Here is a 22,636-nt window from a genome sequence, read left to right on the forward strand (position 1 = left end):
CTTTGATTCAATTAATTCCTTTCTATTTTCATCAACTTTATACTCATTACACTTATTTTCATTTATATTCCACTCATTATTTCTTGATTCATTTTCATATGTACATAGGGTAAACCTTCATAAAGCATAGGCATCCTTATTCTGATCACCTTTTACGACCTGGCTATATTTTGGCCTAGCTCCAAACTTTACCAACTCCTGCATGGTGGTCAGCTACTGGCAGCTCAGAGAGATTTTAGCATGTTGGCTAAACTAAAATTTTCCTAAGTAAATTTACTACACTTAGCCTTACAATTAAACAATTATTTTTTTTCCATTTGAATTTAGTCAATTTAGAACATTATTCCTTGGTTGCAATAATCATATTATTTTCCTCCCTCCCCTCCACCCACTCTTCCTGCAGCCAATATACAATTTCATTGGTTATTACTTGTGTCCTTGAACACAACTTATTTCCATGTTGTTGTTTACACTAGGATCTTCATTTAGTCTATATACCCAACCATATCCCTTTGACCCATGTATTCAAGCGGTTGTTTTTCTTCTGTGTATTTATTCCTACAGTGTTTCCTCCAAATGTGAATAGTGGTTTTTCTCATAGGTTCCTCCAAGTTGTTCAGGGTCATTGCATTGCAAATAATGAAGTCCATAACATTTGATTGTACCACAGTGTATCAGACTCTGTGTACAACATTTTCCTGGTTTTTCTACTCTCACTCTACATCAACTCTTGGAGGGTGTTCCAGTCCCCATGGAATTCCTCCACTTTATTATTCCTTTGAGCACAATAGTATTCCATCACCAACAAATACCACAATTTGTTCAGACATCCCCCAATTGAAGGGCATCCCCTCATTTTGCAATTTTTGGCCACCACAAACAGTGCAGCTATGAATATTTTTGTACATATCTTTTTCCTTATCTTTTTGGGGTACAAACCCAGTAGTGCTATAGCTGGATCAAAGGGCAGACAGTCTTTTTATCACCCTTTGGGCATAGTTCCAAACTGCCCTCCAGAATGGCTGGATCAATTCACAGCTCCACCAGCAATGAATTAATGGCCCATCTTTGCCACATCTGCTCCAGCATTCATTACTTTCCTTTGCTGTCATGTTAGCCAATCTGCTAGGTGTGAGGTGATACCTCAGAGTGGTTTTGATTTGCATTTCTCTGATTATAAGAGATTTAGAACACTTTTCTATGTTCTTATTAATAGTTTTTTTTTATTTCTTTAACTGAAAATTGCCTATTCATGTCCCTTGCCCATTTTTCAATTGGAGAATGGCTTGATTTTTTTGTACAACTAGTTTAGCTCTTTATAAAATTGAGTAATTAAACCTTTGTCAGAGATTTTTGTAATGAAGATTATTTCCCAATTTGTTGCTTCCCTTCTAATTTTGGATGCATTAGTTTTGTTTGTACAAACAAAACTTCAGAGCAAGCTTCTCAGAGCACAACCTCTCAGAGCAAAACCTCTCCCACCTCCTAGTCCTCAGACCCCGCTATCTTTAAGGAAACCATCCAAGTTCCCTCCCCTCAGTTCTCACATCTACCAATCACTGTCCATGTCTTCCCTGTGCCAATGGTGGCTCTAGCTTAACCCAGGACCGCCCAGAGGTCTGTGGCTTTGCACATGTCTGTTGAAGGTCATATTCTCAAATATTTAAATCTTGATCCTTTGCTGCAGCCCTTCCTAAATCCTGTTACTCTGAGTAGGGTGGAGATTGGAAGTTCCAAGACCTGGTTCTGTCATTCCAAGTATCTCTATTGTATCAATTCTAAAATCAATCATGACTCAAAGAACTTCCTGTTCTATGCTTAAGCATAGGTCAAAGCCCTTTCCATTGTTCAGCAAAATGTTTCTGTCCTAAAGTAATCTTAAGTAGGGAGGAGAAAGACCCTCCCATGCCAAAAGGGGGTTCACATTCCAATAGACTATCAGTAGGAAATTTTTCAAGTATGAAATTTCCCAATGGTGAAATTTCCAACATTTTTAAGTCTAAGAAATTTTAAGGTTTACAATGTAATCAAAATTATTGATTTCACATTTTGTGATTTTTTCTAGTTCTTGTTTGATTTGAAAGTCTTCCCTTTCCCAAAGATCTGACAACTATACTATTCTTTGTTCACTTAATTTGCTTATAGTTTCATTCTTTATATTCAGGTCATTCACCCAATTCTGAGTTAATCTTTATGTAGGGTGTGAGATGTTGATCCAAACCTAATCTCTCACATACTGTCTTCCAATTTTCCCAGCAGTTTTTATCAAATAGTGGGTTTTGGTCCCCAAAACTGGGATATTTGGGTTTATCATAGAATGTCCTGCTGAGGTCATTTACCCCAAATCTATTCCATTGATTCTCCTTTCTATCTCTTAGTCAGTAACAAATTGTTTTGATAACGACACTTCATAGTATAGTTTGAGATCTGGGACATCAAGTTCTCCTTCCTTTGCATTTTTTCATGATTTCCCTGGATATCCTTGATCTTTTGTTCTTCCAAATGAACTATCTTATGTTTTTTTCTAATTCACTAAAGACGTTTTTTGGTAGTTCATTGTCATTTTTATTATGTTAGCTCGTCCCACCCATGAGAAATCAATGTTTTTCCAATTGTTTAGACCTAGTTTTAACTATGTGGAGAGTGTTTTGTAGTTGTGTTTATATAGTTCCTGGGTTTGTCTCAGCAGATAGATTCCAAAGTATTTTATATTGTCTTGGGTGAATTTAAATGGAATTTCTCTTTCTTATTCTTACTGCTGAGCTGTGTTGGAAATATATAGAAATGCTGATGACTTATGCGGGTTTATTTTGTATCCTCCAACTTTGCTATAGTTGTTGATTATTTCGACTAGCTTTTTGGTTGATTCTCTAGGATTCTTTAAGTTAACCATCATGTCATCCTCAAAGAGGGATAGCTTGGTCTCCTCATTGCCAGTGTTAATGCCTTTAATTTCTTTTTCTTCTCTAATTTCTACTCCTAGTGTTTCTAGTTGAATAATAAAGGTGATAATGGGCATCCTTGTTTTACTCCTTATCTTATTGGGAAGGTTTCTAGTTTACCCCATTGCAGATGATGTTTGCTGATGGATTCAGATATATTCAGTTTATTATTTTTAGGAAAGGCCCTTCTATTCCTATGCTTTCTAATGTTTTTAGTAGGAATGGGTGTTGTATTTTATCAAAGGCTTCTTCTGCATCTATTGAGATAATCATGTGGTTTTTGTCAGTTTGCCTGTTAATATGGTCAATTATGTGTATGGTTTTCCTAATATTGAACCATCCTTGCATTCCTGGTATGAATACTACCTGGTCATAGTGGATAACCCTCTTGATGACTTGCTGGAGTCTTTTTGCTAGTATCCTATTTAAGATTTTTGCATCTATATTCATTAGGGAGATTGGTCTATAGTTTTCTTTCTCTGTTTTTGACCTGCCTGGCTTTGGGATCAGTACCATGTTTGTGTTGTAAAATGAATTTGGTAGCATTCCTTCTTGGCTGATTCTGTAAATAGTTTGTATAATATTGGGATTAGTTGTTCTTTGAATGTTTGATATAATTCATTTATGAATCCATCTGGAACTGGGGATTTTTTCTTAGGGAGTTCTTTGATGGCTTGTTCAATTTCTTTTTCTGATATGGAGTTGTTTAGATAATTTATTTCTTCCTCTTTTAGTCTACACAATATATATATATATATATATATATATATTTTAAGTATTCATCTATATCACATAGATTGCCATATTTGTTGCCATATAATTGGGCATAGTAGTTTTTAATGATTGCCTTAATTTCCTCTTCATTCGAGGTGAGGTCTCCCTTTTCATCTTGGATACTGTCAATTTGGTTATTTTCTTTCCCTTTTTCAATTAGACTCACTGGTCCTTTGTCTATTTTATTTGTCTTTTCAAAGTACCAGCTTCTAGTCTTATTTATTAAATCAATAGTTCTTTGACTTTCAATTTGATTAATTTCTCCTTTGATTTTTAGGATCTCTAATTTAGTCTTCATCTGAGGATTTTTAATTTGTCCACTTTCTAGTTTTTTAATTTGCATGCCCAATTCATTGACCTCTGCCCTTCTTAATTTGTTAATATATGAACTCAAGGATATCAATTTCCCCCTGAGTACTGCTTTGGCTGCATCCCATAGATTTTGAAAGGATGTCTCATCATTGTCATTTTCTTCAATGAAGTTATTGTTTCTATGATTTGTTTCTTTAATTAACAGGTTTTGGAGAATTGTATTGTTTAATTTCCAATTAATTTTTGATTTACCTCTCCATGTACCCTTACTAATTATTATTTTCATTGCATTGTGATCTGAGAAGCTTGTATTTATTATTTATGCTCTTTTGCACTTGTTTGCAATGCTTTTATGCCCTAATACATGGTCAATTTTTGTGAATGTACCATGTGTTTCTGAAAAGAAGATATATTCCTTTTGGTCCCTATTTATTTTTCTCCACATGTCTCCTAATTCTAATTTTTCTAAGATTTCATTTACTTCTTTTACCTCTGTCTTATTTATTTTTTGGTTTGATTTGTCTAGTTCAGATAGAGTAAGATTTAGGTCTCCCACTAGTTTAGTTTTTCTATCTATTTCATCCTTGAGCTCCTCTAGTTTCTCCTTTAGAACTTTGGATGCTATGTCATTTGGTGCATACATGTTGAGTGCAGATATTTCCTTATTGTCTATACTGCCTTTTATCAGGATATAATTACCTTCCCTATCTCTTTTAGCTAGATTTATTTTTACTTTGGCTTTGTCAGATATCATGATTGCGACTCCTGCCTTCGTTTTCTTAGTTGATGCCAAATAGTTTTGGCTCCATTCTCTTACTTTCACCCTATGCATATCTACCTTCCTCATGTGTGTTTCTTGTAGACAGCATATGGTAGGGTTTTGGATTCTAATCCATTGCTATTCGCTTGCATTTTATGGGTGAGTTTATTCCATTCACATTCAGAGTTATGATTACTAGCTGTTTATTTCTCAGCATTTTGATTTCTACTCCTGGTCCTGCCTTTTCTTCATTCACTATTTCCTTCTACACCAATGCTTGTTTTTAATCAGTCCCCCTAGTTCCCACACTTATTTTACTTCCCTTCATACCACCCTCCCTTCTTATCCCCCCTTATTTCCCCTGTAGTCTTTCTAAAATTACCTCCCACCCTCTCCCTTCCTTGTACTGCTTCCCTCCCCACCAGTCCATTTGTTACCCTTCTACTCCCCTATAGGGTGCAAATCTATTCTCTGTTCCAATGGATTGGATTGTTGTTCCCTCTTTGGGTCTATTTTAAAGCACGTAAGAGTTTAGTATTTCCTATTTCTGACCTCTTTATCCTTCCAGTGTATTGATGTTCTCCCCCTCCCACCATAAGCTTCTTTGTGACATATAAATTTACCCCCATTTGTTTCTCTTCCCATGTCTTTTAGTATTAATCTTTTTTAGCTCTAGTTGTATATATATATATATATATACATATATATACATATACAGACATGTGTATGTATTTATGCATGCATATATCTACATACCTATTTATGTCTTGTCCTTTCATCATATAGAGTGTGTCACTGTTCCCTCTATCTCATTTAGCTGCCCAGGTGATAACAACAGTTTTTAAGAGCTACCAATTACCTCTTTTCTTATAGGGATACATATCATTTTAACTTATTGAGTCTCTAAAAAATTTTTTTGTGTTGTTTTGTTTTGTTTTTCTTGATTTTTCTCTTGAGTTCTGTGCTTGGACATCAAATTTTCTGTTCAGGTCTGGTCTTTTCTTTAAAAATTCTTGGAATTCTTCTATTTTGTTGAATGACCAGTCTTTCTCTGTAAGAATATTGTCAGTTTTTCTGGGTAGTTGATTCTTGGTTGTAGACCTCGTTCCCTTGCTTTCCACAATATCATATTCCATGCCTTTCAGTCCTTCAGTGTGAATGCAGCCAGATCCTACTTTATCCTCACTGTCGTTTCATGGTATCTGAATGCCTTCTTCTTGGCAGTTTGTAATATCTTTTCTTTGGTCTGATAGTTTTTGAATTTGGCTTTAACATTCCTGGGTGTTGTCAGTTGGGGATTAAGTACAGGAGGTGTTCTGTGGATTCTTTCAATCTCCACTTTTCCCTCTTGTTCTAGGATATCAGAGCAGTTTTCTTGAATAATTTCCTTTAGTATTATGTCCAGGCTTTTTCTTTTGTCATGTTCTTCTGGTAGACCAATAATTTTTATGTTGTCTCTACTCGAACAATTTTCTAAATCCTCTATTTTGTGAATTCATATTTTCCTCAAATTTTTCATTCTTTTGGTTTTGTTTTATAGTGTCCTGCTGCCTTGTGAGGTCACTTGATTCCAGTTGTTGTATTATGGTTCTTAAAGACTGGATTTCATCCCTGGCTTTTTAGTCATCCTTTTCCTTTTGTCTGATTTTCTTTGGAGGTCATCTTTCATCCTCTTTACCTCGTCTTTCATCTCCTTTGCCTAGTTTTCCACCTGGTTGATTTTGGCTTTCAAGACACTATTTTTTGTTTTAGTTCATGTGCCTCTGTTTCCAAATGACTCATCTTAGTTTTTAAGTTCTTTTTCCTATTGTCTTCAGCCTCCCTTAATTGTTTTTTTTTTTATTTTTCCACAGCCTGCATTCAATTTGCTGGGATTTTTGATTCATTGTTTGCTGATCTCACCCCCTCTGTTCTGTTTGCTGAATAGAAGCGGACTATTGTAATTTCTTCTTTTTCTGTTTTTTGCTCATATTTACCCCTTCTTTGCTCCCTATATTTGTCTGTGCTTTTGCTCCTCTCATTTTTTTTTGGTTTGGGGACTTTCTGTCAGTTTCCCTGCTTGGAGATTTGTTAGATCTCTCAGTGCAGTCTCTGGGGGAGGAGTGTTGTCTTCCCTGTCCTCTGGAGGCTTTTTATGGGATTAAGTTCACCTGGGTTGGGATTTATGTGCTCTGAGGCCAAAACCTCCTGGAAGGCTGGAACCAAATGGAAGGTTTCAGCTGCCCCAGGCTGTCTCCAGTTCTCTCCAGATGATTCCCCACTTCCTGCTTTTGATTCTCTGAGCCTGGCACAGCCCTGCCCGCATGGTACACTCTCTATACCAGTACATTTGCCCACCCAGATGTTCCCACTGTCGCTTGGGGCTCAGTGCTCTAGGTGGTGGGGAGGGGTCCTGGGACCTTCCTTCTGCCTTCCCCTTAAACCAGAGTGTTCTTGGATTCTGGCCTTTGGGGGGGGTGTACCTTTTGAATTGAGTCCAGCAGGAGGGTTCCCCGGCTCTGTCTTGTTGTTAGTTTTGATTTTCAGTCCCCTAGGAGAATTTAGTTTGTGATCAGTAAGGAAGAGTTTTCAGAGGTCTGAACTATTACTGCTGCTAAACTGCCATCTTGACTCCCTAAATAGGCAATTAACAATAATTAATAAATATAACCTATTTAGCTGTACCAACTGTGATTAAGGTATGTATAAGGGGAAGAGATAAGAGGTAAACAACTAAATATTTTGATTTTTATTAATGGGAAATGGGATAGGAATGAAGGTAACAAAGGAGCAGGGAAATTTCTTAATCTTATCCCCAAAACTAATTCCCCTTAATACTATCCTATTGACTAACTTCCTAAGCTAAATAAGTTAAGGTTCCCCCAAACAGAATCTCACAAACAAAGTCCAGATATGAGCCAAGATCCCAGAGGAAAAGCCCAAATTAGGTCCAGTAAAGATTTGAAGACTCTTTCCTTGGTCTTCAAACTAGCTGCCAGCAGTCTGTTCAAGTCTCTCTCTCTTCCAGTTGGTATCTCACAAGGGCCAAGATATCTTGTACATAGGTGTAAATCACAGCTACCTCCAAAAGTTTCAGCAAGAAGTCTGTTTTCAGTTGGGACAACACCATCCCCCTTGGAATCTTGACCCAGGCCCTCATGTGGTTCTGAGTTACATGCTCCTGCCAATCAAAATAGTCTTTTCTCTACTTATTACAGTAAGTCATGTATTCCTTTGGCATACCTAGTAAAGTCCATGAACACATTCTCAGAATTATGTCATAAATACATAGGATTACAAAGGAAAACAATTATATAAATTATATCGTTATTAAATAGTTATGTGTATATGTAGATTTATATGTATATCTATATCTATATAACAAATTCATAAACCTCAGTTCAAGAATCCTTGTTATAGAGAGCTGTGTTAATATTGGGGATGGGGATAGAGTGAATTGCCAAGGTTTCCAAGGGCCAATATGTGTCATAGATTGTCCTTGAACCTTAGTATTCCTGACTGGGGCCAATCCTTTATCCATTACATGATCTCTCCCAGAGAGATCTGCAATAAGCTTATATCTCAAGATGCTTGTCTATGTATTCATCTAAGTTGTTTATGTATACATCTATATTGTTATTTATGTACATAAAACATATAGCTGAGGACATCTTTTAGAATGTTTATGTTTTCTTTTGGAACTATCCCAATTGAACTTGACATTAAAGCTGTCACTCTGCTTTTGCAAGGACATGGAACATTTAAACACTACAGCTTGGGTTTCTGACAGCATTTGTTTAGAACCCTTAACAGTGCCTCAATCAATTTTTCCTTTGGTAAGATGGACAGCCCTATTGAATGCTTCTTAATAGGTTCAAGCCAGACATTATCTCCATTTTATTCTTTTCTTCAGACCAAGAGAAATGTTGAGGTCTGCCAAAATGGTCACTGGTTCTAGCAAACAGGCCAGTTGTTTTTGCTGGCCTAGCATGCAATGAGAACATCTTTCTGACAGCCTATCCTTTTTCACAGGGACCATGGGGCCATCCCTTTTTGAGGATAACCTTTTCGGTCACTCTAGTGATACTGATCAAATGCACACCAGCCTTTTGAAAAGGTGAAACCAGTTGTTCCTGAGAATGCCAGGTACAGATTGTTTGACCTATTCCTGGATGTTCCTTCAGGTATAAGGAGCCCAAATCCATAGGGGAAAACTGTACAAAGCAGCTGGGCAGTACTTTTATGTCTTTTTTTTGTAACACCCTTTTTTGGAAATGGCCAAGGAGACTAATCAGTAAGGCTGCAAGGGTGGCCCTGCACAGGGAGTATTCAGGGGCTGGCACAAGTCAGACGCCTTCTAGTTGGCAATTACAAGATGCATGACATGAAAACAGAACCAAGTTAAGAGCTAAGTCCCCAGGCCTTGGGAACATGGTTTCATCATCTTCCTAATGAATCCCATATTCTACTGGCTTCAGGGTGAGTTAACACCCAAACTGGAATAAACATCTTCTTTGGAAAAGGGAGAGTGCTCATGGGGTGGGGTGAGGCAAGGGAGGTCTTGCATCAGAGTACTGAGAACAAATCTCAAGAGCAAGACGGGAGAGCCAGGAACAAGATAGCTCTGGCCTAGTTCAGATTTCCAAATGCACTACACAGATTTATATATACAAAATGCAGGTAGGCACAGGTACCTTTTGTATCTAGTTTTTAAATGAACTCGGGGCTTAAGAAATCTGCAACTGTGGAATAAAAATTTCAAAAAAGACCAGCTTATTCAGTTCCTGCGATTAACAGGTGCAACAGGTTAGAGGGCTTGGTGGCAAGTTAATAATATGGAATGCTTTGAGGAAATCGGAAGTCTTCTCCCTTCCCAAAGGGCCTTCTCCTTTCACTGTTTCTGCTAAAATCTGTGAGAGACCCTTAGAGTTTAGCATAATTCTTTGCTCAATAATATCAATTTAAATTTCATTAGATTCTCTAAGGTCACAAAGTTCAGTTGGGGATACTACCTTGTTCTTAATCCAGTTAGCCATTATCAAACAGTATGTGAGAAGCAACAGTGATATAGTAGATAAAGTCAGGGTCAGCAGGACCTGTATTCAAGTGTGACCTCAGATATTTTCTGGCCTTGTGACCCTTTAAGGCAAGTCATTTAAATCTCTGCATGTGTACGAGAGAGAGCCTCCATTTCTTACATGCAAAATAAAGATAATGATAATATTTGACCTACAAGGTTGTAGCATTAAATGAGGATAGATATGATGTCAAGTATTTTGAGAACATGAAATGTTTATTTTTCTGAAGGTGAATTGACCAAATTAGAATACAGAGTTCTAATGGAATCTGTGTGAATCTTAAAAATTTCTCAGACTTGTGAATGTTAAAAATTCTCAGACTCTACCTTAGAACATTTGGTTAAGACCATTCCCCATTTTAAACAATGAAGGTACTTGATCAGGAATGTGAGAACTCTAACATTACTCCACCCATACTTAAGCATACTTTCAGGGAAGATAAAGTTGTAAACTCCTTACTGAACAATGAAAAAGTACTTAACCCATACTTATAGTAAGGCAAAAGCCTTAAGCTAGGTCTATTTTTAGATCTAACACAAAAGGGTGCTAAGTACCTATGAAGGTCGAATTAATCACTAAAAGGTCAGGCAACTTGCAAACTTGCAAGGGACAAGATTAACAAAAGAGGTGTGAAGTTTTAGTTTACCCAGAGAAGTTGAGAACAAAAGAAGATGTGAATTAAGAATGGTCAGTCCTGTGAAAATGTCTACTGTGACTGGTAGATGTGAAAACTTAGGGGAGGTGATGACATAGGAGAAAATTCTCTTTAAAAGGAGGTCAGAAAGGCCTCTGAAGGAAATTCAGCTATGGAGCTGATTTGGAGGCTGGTCTCTCTCTAGATGACTGAAAGGAATTCAGCCTTGGAAGCTGAAGTGGAGCTCAGGAGCTGAACTGGAGGGTCTCTCTGAACATTAGAATTTTGCTTGGAAGGATCTTGTGGTGAATGATTAAAGACTGACTTAGTCTCTCTCTTAAGGCTCAGGCTTAGGCCATTTTGACTTAGGACCTTCATACTATATTTCTCTTATTTTCTCTCCTTTTCTTAATTCCTTCATTTGTATTAATTAAAAACTCCATAAAACCCAGCTGACTTGGGTATATTTAATATTTGGGAATTTCCCCATGGTGACCACTTTATTTTATAAATATAAATTTTATAATATAAAATTTTATACTATAAAATCAAGACACTAAAAATTATCTTTACAGTTTGGCAATTCAAAGTCTTGAAACCATATTTTTGTGGTCACAGTTTAAGGCAACCACTCTTAACTGTAACAGGAGCAGGAGTCATTTTGAGGATGAGGAAAGAAAAGGAGGATGAAGCACTTCCTATAAGGGTAGGCTTGTGTATTACCATGGAGTAACTGAAGTGTCCTGAGCATCCAAAGTCCAAAATGGCTAACCTGAGAATTTGCTTTCAAATTGGTCCTCATAGGAAGACAATGATAATGCCAATTCTTTTACTATGAATTGCTTTTTACTATGTTTTACTATGATGGAATAATATGATCATCAATCTCCTTTTCTTTCCTATTATATTTAGAAGTAGTCTGGTTATATAGATGTTGAACTAGCCTCAAAACCACTGAAAACTAGATTCAAGTACCCTGGTAATATATATTTGGATGTATGATTCTGGCTATGCCATTTAACCTTGAGCAACTCTATACCAATTGCATTAAAAATGCTGTTTTGTCTTGTTAGAGGGTGTTTCCAATGAATCTTTGGTCTGATCCTTGTTTTTATCCTATCATTAATTACATATTTTAAAAAGCCTTAACCCATATCATAAAAGTGACCGCCCCCCCCCCCCCCCCCCCGCAATCATGGTGATCTTTTTAAAGCTTTCCTAACATTTTAATGATGGAGGGGGAGGATGGTTACTGTCTTTTCAGAAGTACTTGCCAGACCTGAGTTCACACCATGGTCAGGAGCAGGTAGCACCATCTGGGATTCCAGTAGGGAGTTCCATAGATTTCCTGAAATAGCCCATTATTTATTTCTACTTGCTCTGCATCTGTGCCTAGAATTGACTCAGCTATGCCCTGAGGCTTAAAGGAGAGTAGGTTGTTGAGTTGTCCTAATCCCTCCTGATGTCATCAAGGTCAAGAGAGCCAATGGTGGTGTGTAGACTGCTGTGCCAGCACCTCTCGCTCTTGGACCAAACTCTTTGGTCTCTGCCCAGACTACTGTACTTTAGTGTTTTCCAAGGGGACTAGCCTTTCAATACCTAAAATGAAACTGCTTTTGGGGCAGACAGAAGATAAGACTCTACTATTTTTGGCCTGGTTCTTTTCTCCAGAGACTGGTTCCAAAAACAATTGTGCTTCAACAAGGTCAGGGAAAATTATCCAGAAGGTAGCTGAGGCTGCCCCCACCCATTGCTGAGAAGCCAGGCAAAAAGAAATCAATCAACCAAGGAGAAACAACTTAGTAAAGGATGAGGTTGTTCCTTAAGTTTTTCATCTAGGCAAATATTATTACTATTATTAGTTCTTTTTCTTATAAAAATAAGCAAAACAATAGTAACCTTCAAAGTATTCTAATTTCCTTCAGGAGAAAATTCAAGTAGCTATACATTCATGAACCTTCACAGTTTAGTCCCAACCTACCTTAATGGTCTCATCTTCTATTTAATCTGCCTTTATGGTCTCATCTTCTCTTCAACACATACTATGCCAAATGTACTATCTAATATGACCAGAAGTTGTCCCATACTTTCTGTCTCTGTGCCTTATTTGAAATATAATGTGGACTCAGGCAAGTCACCTACTGTTTCTAGGTTTGGATTAATTGTCAAGGTAGCAACATATGCTACAGAATCACTAAAGTTCATTACAATAGTAAATTCTTTGATATCTTACTTTTATTATCCTGGGAGATATGCTCTTCATGTGCTTCATTTACATTTTTATAAACTGTATTTATCTTTCAAGGTCCACATCAAATATCACCTTGTCCATGCAGCCCTTGCTAATTCACCAATAATTTATTACTCTCAGAATTTAAGGATAACTCCAACTAAGGTTGGAAAGGTGGTACAGTGGGAACTTTCTAATGCAATCACTTGCAAGCTTCTCACTGATGTGCTTTCTTCCAGGAATTTGTTTATAAAAAGTTGTATTTACTAAAGATGATATAATAAGAACAATAATTTTACAAGTCTCCCACAAGGTCGGTAGTGTCTCTACAATAAGTACATATAGAATCTCAGAAAAAGTGGGCTCAAGCTTAGAGTAAATGTGGCAAAGGGTTAATACAGCTCTGAGAAGTTCCCTTAGCTATAGTTTATAACATGTTTCTTTTCTTTTCTTTTCTTTTCTTTCTTTTTTTTTGGTGAGGGAGCGAAGTGCTTTGTGTAGAACCCTGACTAAATTATTTATTTGGTGCCATTCCCATCAAACTACAAAAAAACCTTTTTATCTCCCTGGTATTATACAGGCCCCACAGGGCATTATTTTGACCAGCCAGTCAGAAGAGACTTGACTCTATGTACCAAAATATATTTTTAATTCAAGTAAACATACAGGTTTTTATATAAAATTTTCTGGCATTTTGCCATCTATATTCTCTTTCTCCCTTCTAATTCTCTTCTCTACCTGAGATGGCAAGCAATATGATATAGGTGTAAGAATTTAAAATTTAGGTTTTATGCTAAATATGAAAGTTTTAAAGTAATATTGTGGTTGCCAATTTAAAAAATTAACTCAAGTCACGAGTCTGTTAGCTGCTCTTAACAATTTAGTTTAATAGCGATACAGTAAAAAAAAGAATGTAGGAAACCCTATAATTTCTGTCTGAAGAAGTCCAGCTCACCACTCGGCAAGGTCTCCCAACTCCCAAACTCTATGTGGAGTTGTGGTAGTCTCTTTAACCAGGAGTCCCGGTGGTGTATACTCTAGGAAAGCAAGGCCTCTCCAGAACCAATCTCTCCAGAAGCCAGGAAAGGAAGGCCAGCTACTCACCCAGCAAGTCAACACAGAATCCAGGGAAAGAGTCTCCTTCTTCAATCCAGCTCACTAATGTAGAGTGTCCAAAGATGAACTCCAAAGGAGAAGTTCAAATGAGAAGTTCCTTGGACAGGAAGTTCAGGTCTTTTTATAGTCCTTTTACCATATCACTTCCTCTTCCTTCCCCACTTTACAGGAACCAATCACAGTCTTTCAATTTGCCTAGCACTGCCCGAGGGAGGGGGTGGTTTTGGAGCTTTTGGAAGTATGAGTAATTTAGTAAATGACTGGTGAATTCTCTTAGTGTTAAGTAGGTATTCTTGATTTGTTTAGCTAAAAATAGACAAAGGGAGAGTTAATCCTTTCTTCAAAATCTCCCCTGTGATTCTTTGTGAGACTAGTCTCCCTAATGAATCATTTAACATAACCAGCTTATATCTCTAAAGATCTTCTAGCTAAAGGTGCATACAAGATTGCACATATTAAGAGAAAATTACAATAGTTAGAGATAAGAGGGAAATAGAAGAGAGCAAAACCAATGTTTGTTAGGCATATTGACAAGAAAAAAATTAGGGGGAAATCTCCCTTGGCATAAGAGTTTACATTCAGAAAAAAGTGATATATTCAATCCCCTTCAGTTCAATCAATTACACCCCAAAGTTCATTCTAGATCTTCTGATGCGGTGTAGGTTTCTTTATGGCACTTTCTCCAAACAATTCACTTTCTTGATTCGAGAAGTTAGTGAGATTTTTTTCCCTGAAATTTCTTTCAAAAAAATTTTAAATCTTGGATTATGCAAAAATTATATATAGGTGTTTCCATGTCTGTCACTGTGAAATAAGAGACAAATTACTTATAGCAAAAAAAAAATAAAACAAAACTCAGGCAGAAAATGAGCTGAAAGAAGACACAAATTGCTTATGCCAGAAAAAAACAAAACCTCAGGCAGAAAATGAATTGAAAAATAGTCTTCATTGAGACTCTATCAGTTCCTTTTATGGTAGTAGATAGCCTTTTATGTCACAAGTCCCTTGGCTTTGTCTTAGATCTTTGAATTGCTGATAACAGGTAACTTATTCACAGATGGTTATCAGACATCAATGCTGTTTTGTGTACCACATTCTCCTGGTTCTGCACACTTCACTTTGTATCACTTCATATAAGTCTTTCCAGTTTTTTTGGTGATCATTTTGTTTGTCATTTCTTATGACACATTAGTATTTCATTCCAACCAAATATCACACGTTATTCAGTCATTCCCCAATTGATTAGACATTCCTTTAGTTTCCAATTCTTTTCCATCACAAAAAGAGCTGCTATGAATATTTTAGTACATATAGGTCCCTTTTCCTATCTTTTATCTCTTTGGGATAAAAGCCTACTAGTAGTATTGCTTGGTCAAAGAATTCTCACAATTTTATGGCACTTTGGGCATGGTTTCAAATTGCTCTTCAGAATGTATCAGTTTGCAGCTCCACCAACAGTATATTAGTGTTCCAATTTTCCTAGCTCCTCCTCAATATTTGTCATTTTTTTGGTCATATTAGGGAGTCTGACAGGTGGAAGGTGGTACCTCAGAATTTTTTACTTTTTATTTCTCTAATAGTGAGCTGGACCATTTGTTCACATGACTAAAGATTGTTTTAACTTCTTCATTTGCCTATTAATAGCATTTAACTATTATCAGATAGGGAATCCAGGACTTTTTATTATTTAATTCTGATTTACTGATTCAAAATGTGCTTTCACCTGACTAAGGTAAATTACTTTTAAATGGAATGGGCAATCAGTGGATTCCTATTCTTATAGGTACTATTTTACAATTTACTCTACATTTTGGTTACTTCTATATATATATTCAACCTTCTCCATTGAATTCTACAGTTTTTTGGTGAACAGATTGTTATATTTCTTTGTATCCTCAGCAGTAATTGTGTCTTAGATATATAATAGGCATTCAGTAAATGTTAATTCACTGACTGAAAGATAAGAGCCTCCTATCTTGTTTAGGGAAAGCAGAAACTCACTTGAAGATCTGAATAAGAAGATAATAACCCCTCTCTCCTCAGCAGAAGTTTCATGCAACATCCATTTTTACATATAAGTGCAGGCCTAGTATAGTATGAAATTGAAAAAAAATAATAGAGTTCCTTTCAGCTATCAAAGGTCTTTTCCTCTGAAGTTTTGTAATGTATTTGTGTTTGTTAGTATAAAAGCATTCTTTATTTTTGTACTCTCAAGATTACACAAACACACACACACACACACACACACACACACACACACACACACACACACACACATATATATATATATATACACATACATACATACAGAAGCACATGAATAGTTTGTATTGTGTTTGTGTTGCAGGTAGGTGGCATAGTAAATAGAATATCAGGCCTAAAGTCAAGAAGACTCATCTTCCTGAGTTCAAATCTGAACTCAGACTAGCTGTGTAACCCTGGGCAAATCATTTAACCCTGTTTGTCTTAGTTTTCTCATTTATAAAATGAGGTGGAAAAGGAAATGGCAAACTATTCAAATATTTTTGCCAAGAAAATCCCAAAATAGGGTCATGGAGAGTTGAACACAAAAGAAACAACTGAACAACAAATTGTATTTGCATAATATTAAGTTGGCCAAACTCTAGAACATAATAAAGAGATATCATTGGCTAATGGAGTTTCTTAACTGAGAATTTCTCACATTGATGTAATCAAAGGTCCAATGTAAAAAAAAATGAGTCAACCTTTCAAGGCAAAAAGGTCATTCTTCTTACCTTTTATTCTTTTTTATCAGTTTGCTTTATTTTTTGTCTTTTCTTTTTACAATAAATTCATTTCTGGCATTTCTTGATTTTACCTAATGAGACTTCCCTTGTAAATTTTTAAAAAAGAAAAAAGAAAACAGCTTAATAAGACTAACTCACTAATGCATATATTACATCCCATAATAATAAATATATAATACTTACTATGTACAGTGAACTGTGCTAAGCACTTTACAATTTCTAATCTCATTTGATTCTCACAACAATCCTAGAAGATAGGTCCTGTGATTATCACTTTATCAATGAGGAAACTGAGACAAATGGAAATTAAGCAACATGCCCTATATATAATGTTCCATACTCATCCATCCTTCAAAGGAGAAAGTGAGATACAGCTTCACAACTCTTATCTGGCACCAAATTTGGCAATTAAAGTTAAAAATCATTATTTCATTTCTTATTCTTTATTGTATTCATATTACATATTGGTTTCCAGGTTCTACTCAACAGGTTTTAGAATTTTTTCTTCTAATGTTTTTCAAGTTTTTGCCTTTTACCATCAGATAGTGGTAGCTTCTATCAAAGTTCTTCTTAGGATTTTTATTAGTATTGATTCTGAGCAGTCATCTTGAAATATCTACTACTTCACAATATCACAGACTCTATATCATCTTTTCTTTAATTATGAGAACCAACCTAAAGCAAATTTTCCTTAATACACCTAACACATATCTAAGGCCATTGACAGTCCTAAATATGTTCCAAAGTTCAATTATTTCTTTGATGAATCATGATCACAGAAAAGATTGTTCACAAGATTGGATTATGTGCTAAATATATTCTAGGTTCCGAAATGTATTCCAAGGTTCAATTATTTCCATGGTGAATCATGAGTATAAAAAGATGGTCCACAAGTGTGACATGTGCCCTGGGCAATTTAGTCTTCAAAAAGATTGCTCCATAGAGTCAGGCATGCACTCTCTAATCCAATTAGCACTATCACATCTTCAAGAACCCTTGGAGATCTGAGACCTTAGTAAGGAGGGGTGATGTCAAAAGCAGGATTTTTTGACAGGAAGCAAGACATTCAGATTTCAATAATACTAGGGCTAAAGAGATAGTCTATGACCATCAAAAGAATTCTTCTTTTTTTATGACTAAGATAAGAGTAGGGGGAGCTGAGAAGAAACTCCCTATGCCTTGAAAGACATGACTTCATCTGCAAGTACCTGGGAGACTTAAGGGCAGCTTTTGCATTTCTAAAACTCACTCTCTGATATCCAGCCATTTGTAATTGATCTTGGCAATATCTTTTAGGAAAACTCAATGGAATATATGTAAGGTTTATTTCGGAGTTTCCTTTCACTTTTTAGTGTTGTCCTGATAATGGTCACCACATAACTATTTATATAGAGAAAATTAGCTGGAATTCCAAGAGAGCTGAATAACCTCTCCAAAACTCAAAATTAGTCTCACAAAACTAGAACAGGTGAAAACTCAGTTAATTTCCATTTCTATTATCAATGGAACAATATGTTTCATGTGATTAATAGTTTACAATTCTTCCATTAAGAAGTACTTACTTGTTCATAAATTCTGACCAATTATGTAGTGGAGAATTATTTTTGTTCTTATATATTTTTTAATTCTCTGTGTATCTTGGATATAAGACCCTAATCAGAAAAACAGTGATTCCAAAGCTAGTTGTCATGATTTTTCTAGTGCAAAAGATTTTCAGTTTCATGACACTGAAATCATCTACTTTATTTTTTATCTCCTCTATAACTTGTTTAGGAATCCTTCCCCTAAATAAATGTATTCCCATTTTCTTTCAGATTTTTATGTTTGTGGTTTTATTCTTGTCAAATATATGTTAACATTTTTTTATTGATGCCCCTTTTAAAAAATTGTCAATTCCCTTTTTATTTACCCCTCTAATGAATTTTCTTGTAATAAAGAAATGGTTAAACAAAGCTGACAATCTCAGGGGTCAGTCAGAAGCATATACAACATTCTGCACCTCAACTCTAGACCAAGTAAAAGGATATGTTTTCAACATATAGCCCCCAAATTAGTTATCCTGTATTTTAATCTGAAATCACATACCTTTTAGGGCTGTTTTCATTTATGCTTTTTTGGATAATTTTCTATATGCTTTTCCTACTTCTATTTTCTTTACCCTCCAAAAGTACATATAAGTCTTTCCATGCCTCTCTGAATCCCTCAGAATCATCAATTTTCAATGTCTTCCAGTAATATTCATATATAAATGTTTCTTCAGCTATACCTCAAACACAAGCAATCCCTGTTGTTTCCAGGATTTTATTTTATTTTTTGAGGTGGGAAGTTATATTGTTGTTGTGGTTGCTTTATTCAGTTTGGCATTCATATTGCTATGAAATGCTTAGTCACTTCAAACACATTGCTAGATACCCGACTATTTCAGCTGAGTGATGCGTTTTATATTTTTGTAAACATTTATGTGCATGTGCACTTTTTGGTTAAGTAGAGGTAAGTAGAGAAGACAAGTCATTATTAAAATCATTATAGTCTGGGTCATTACCCAAAATATTATCTGCTGGTATATTATCAAGCCTGCTCCCATTAAAGTGCCAATAAATTGTTTCTTACATTCACTTGTGGGAAGCTGATAAATCAATCTACTTGACAGATAAATAGGATACCAAGTAACTCTTTTTAATTGTCTCTACTACAATCCAATGTCACTCATTCTATTCAAACATTGATGGCTCTTTAGTCAAATATATCCTAAATCAGATATAACATCAATAAAATGGCAAAATATAATGCAATTAAATACCCTGTAACAATAGAATTAAGTATATAGAGTTGTATAGGAGTCAAATTTTATTGAATTTGGGGAATAAATGCTATGATTTATAAATAAATACTTCATGCCAACATTCCAATAGAGGGATTTTATTGTCCATTTGTGAATTATATGCATAAAATAATTGAAAGCTGAGATTTGATAACTTTTGATCCATGTTGCTCATTCAATTCAATTTAATTTAGTTGACATTGATCAAGAACCTACTGTGTGCAAGGCATTCTGATTGTCACTGGGGATAGAAAAACAAAAGTAAGGCTGACTTTTGCCCTTAAGGAATGCATATTATAATGGGGAGGATATGGAAGAGGAATGATATTACAGAAGTGTACATAAGAGATATCCCAATTAGTTATAAAACAATTAAATTATTTCTATCTGTGTCAAGTGAAGATATCACTAATAACTGATATACTAATAGTATCCCTTGAGCTACTTCTATAACTCCCATTTCCATTGATGAATTGGGTCCCCAGAGGACAATTATTGCTACTACTTTAAGGTTCTATTGTAGCAAACTCAAAGATTTATTGGGTTTCTAGTAATCTGATTCATGAACCCTAGCTAATGTGGTTCTCCTTGTTTATCAATCAACTTAATTAACCTTTATAAAAGATATTTAGTAAGAAGCCATATTAAGGAGAGTTGTTGGGAAAACAAACAAACAAACAATCCAGAGTCATATACTTCTCTTGCACACACATGGTCTATAGGCAGACTAGGCTTAAATTGAAAAGTATGATGGTACTGAAGAACACAGAGAGATAGATCGAAGTTAATTTTGATCATTGTCCATTAAGAAAATTATCAAGTATATCCTTTATTTTTTAAAAAAATGTATAAAAATGAAACAGGCTGTGAGACACTAGTGTATTTCTTTTTCTGTGACCAGTTTTCAAAACTTCTATAGTATTTAGAATTTCTAATATTCAATTTGGTGCTTAAATATACACTTTCTTGAATTGTTCATGAATGATTTCTACTTCAGATGAATTCATTCTACTCTGAACATACTTCAGACTTTCTTGCTTTCCTACTTTCGGTCATATAGTTCTGCTCATTTAGGAAGTCCCACATTTATACATTCTCAAGAAATAACTCAAACTTTTCCTTTATGAGCTTTCCCAATGTAAACTCCTTAATCAACCTTATCATTTTCAAGCACATGCCAATTTCTATCTATACTTTTCATTTGAGACTTCTGTGTAAACATAGCAGCAGTCTAGACGCAGGATTATTCTTCTCCTCACCACCTACCAATACAGACTACCTCAAAAAGGCAAAAAACCCCAAATTCATATGAATGAAGGGACTCTACAGTAGGGCTCAGCAATGAAGGTATGTGGGATTTAAGTATTTCCACACCATAAGGGGGTGAAAAAGCTTCTACCAAAATGCGAGATAATCCACCCTCCCCCATCACATCTACAGAGCCAGAGTCAGAGACAACACACACTAGAATCAGTGAGTGAGCAAAGGGCACCTCTGGAGTGAGTGAGGGGCATCTCTGGGTCCTTGGTAGCTGAATTAGACCACTGAGGACCTACCCTTGAGAGCAGCTAGACCTAAGGCCCCAGCAGGCTGAGGAGTGCAGTTTGTGGGTACCAGCAGGAAGAGAGCACAGAGCAGAGCAGCAAACAACAGAAGCTGCAGAGACTCAAGAGCTGGCTTCAGTCAAAATCCTTTCTCCTTAGCTCCATACTCAGAGAGTCTGACCATCACACTTAGATTTCTAACTGGAAAGGGAAGGAAAAACCAACACAGTGATGGCAAACAGTGCCCAAGAACAGCAACTTCCCAACATCAAGAAAAATAAGAAAAAGGGGTTGACCCTGGATAACTTTTATGGAGGAAAAAACCAGGCTACAGAGGAAATAGAAGAGGAAATACAAATAAATGCACCAAAACCTTACAAAAGAAAAGGAAATTGTCTACAACCTTTTTAAAGAATTTAAATTGGAGCTTATAAAAAGATGGAAACCTTCTGGCAAGAAAAATGGGAAATAGTTCAAAAAGAAAATAACAGTTTAAAGGACAAGAACTCCCAGTTGGAGAAAAAGCTGGAAGCCATGAAAAGCAGAATAGAGCAAACTGAAAAGGAAAATCAGTCCTTAAAGACCAGAATTAGGCAAGTGGAAGCCAATGATCCTTCAGAACAACAAGAATTAATAAAGCAAATTCAAAAGTCTGACAAAATAGAAGAAAACAAAATATCTCACTGAAAAGATGATGTATCGGGAAAACAGAGCACAAAGAGACAATTTGAGAATCATTGGTCTACCTGAAAACCAAGAAATAAACAGAAATCTTGACATCATACTAGAATAAATTATTCAAGAAAACTGCCCTGATGTTCTTGAACAAAGGGGCAAAATACACATTTAAAGAGTTCATAGAACACTCTCTACAATAAATCCTCAAAAGACAACTCCCAGGAATGTAATTGCCAAGTTGAAGAGCTGCCAAGCTAAGGAGAAAATTTTAAAGGAAGCCCAAAAGAGACAATTCAGATACTAATGAGCACTAATCAGGATTACACAAGATCTGGCAGCTTCCACACTAAAGGACCATAAGACTTGGAATATGATATTCAGAAAGGCAAGAGAATTGTGTCTTCAATCAAGGATCACCTATCCATCAATTATGACTATATACTTCCAGGGGAAAGTCTGGGCATTCAAAAAAAAAAAGATTTCCAAGTATTTGTAAAGAAAAGACCAGAACTAAGTGGAAAGATTGATGTCTAAACACAAAGATCAAGAGAAAGATGAAAAGGTAAATAAGAGAGGAAAAGGAAAAATGTTTTTTTTATTCAAATTTTCTTCATTAAGGGCTTCAATAAGATCAAATTATTTATATTAGTACATAGGGAAATATTATTTATAACTCTCAAAAATTATATTCACTATTATAGTAATTAGAGGAATCATTTACAGGAAGAGATTGGGGCAATAAGTGCTATAAAATGATATGCCAAAAAAAAAGAAAAGAAAGGAAAAGAAAAAGGGAGGGGGCATCGAAGCTGGCACCAAGAGATAATTGAAGAAATAAAATAAATAAGATAATCTTTATCACACAAAGATACACATGGGAAGGGGAGGGGAAGAATACTCTTATAAGAAGGAGAGGAAGAGAGTGCTAATAGGTAATACTTAAACCTTAATCTCATTGAAATAAATTCTGAGAGGGAAGACCATCTAGATCCATTGGGGT

General features: G+C 35.7%; 1 long non-coding RNA gene across 1 annotated transcript in view; it reads left to right on the forward strand.

Annotated features, from left to right (window-relative positions):
• Positions 1–5,642: 5,642 nt before the first annotated feature.
• Positions 5,643–22,636, forward strand: part of LOC103092994 (uncharacterized) — a 44,051-nt gene continuing 27,057 nt past the window's right edge. Inside the window, exon 1 of the long non-coding RNA XR_001626574.2 lies at positions 5,643–8,913. This is a non-coding gene — a long non-coding RNA (uncharacterized LOC103092994). The remainder of the gene's footprint in view (positions 8,914–22,636) is intronic.

This window comes from Monodelphis domestica, chromosome 1, assembly GCF_027887165.1.
Source record: "Monodelphis domestica isolate mMonDom1 chromosome 1, mMonDom1.pri, whole genome shotgun sequence".
NCBI lineage: Eukaryota > Metazoa > Chordata > Mammalia > Didelphimorphia > Didelphidae > Monodelphis > Monodelphis domestica.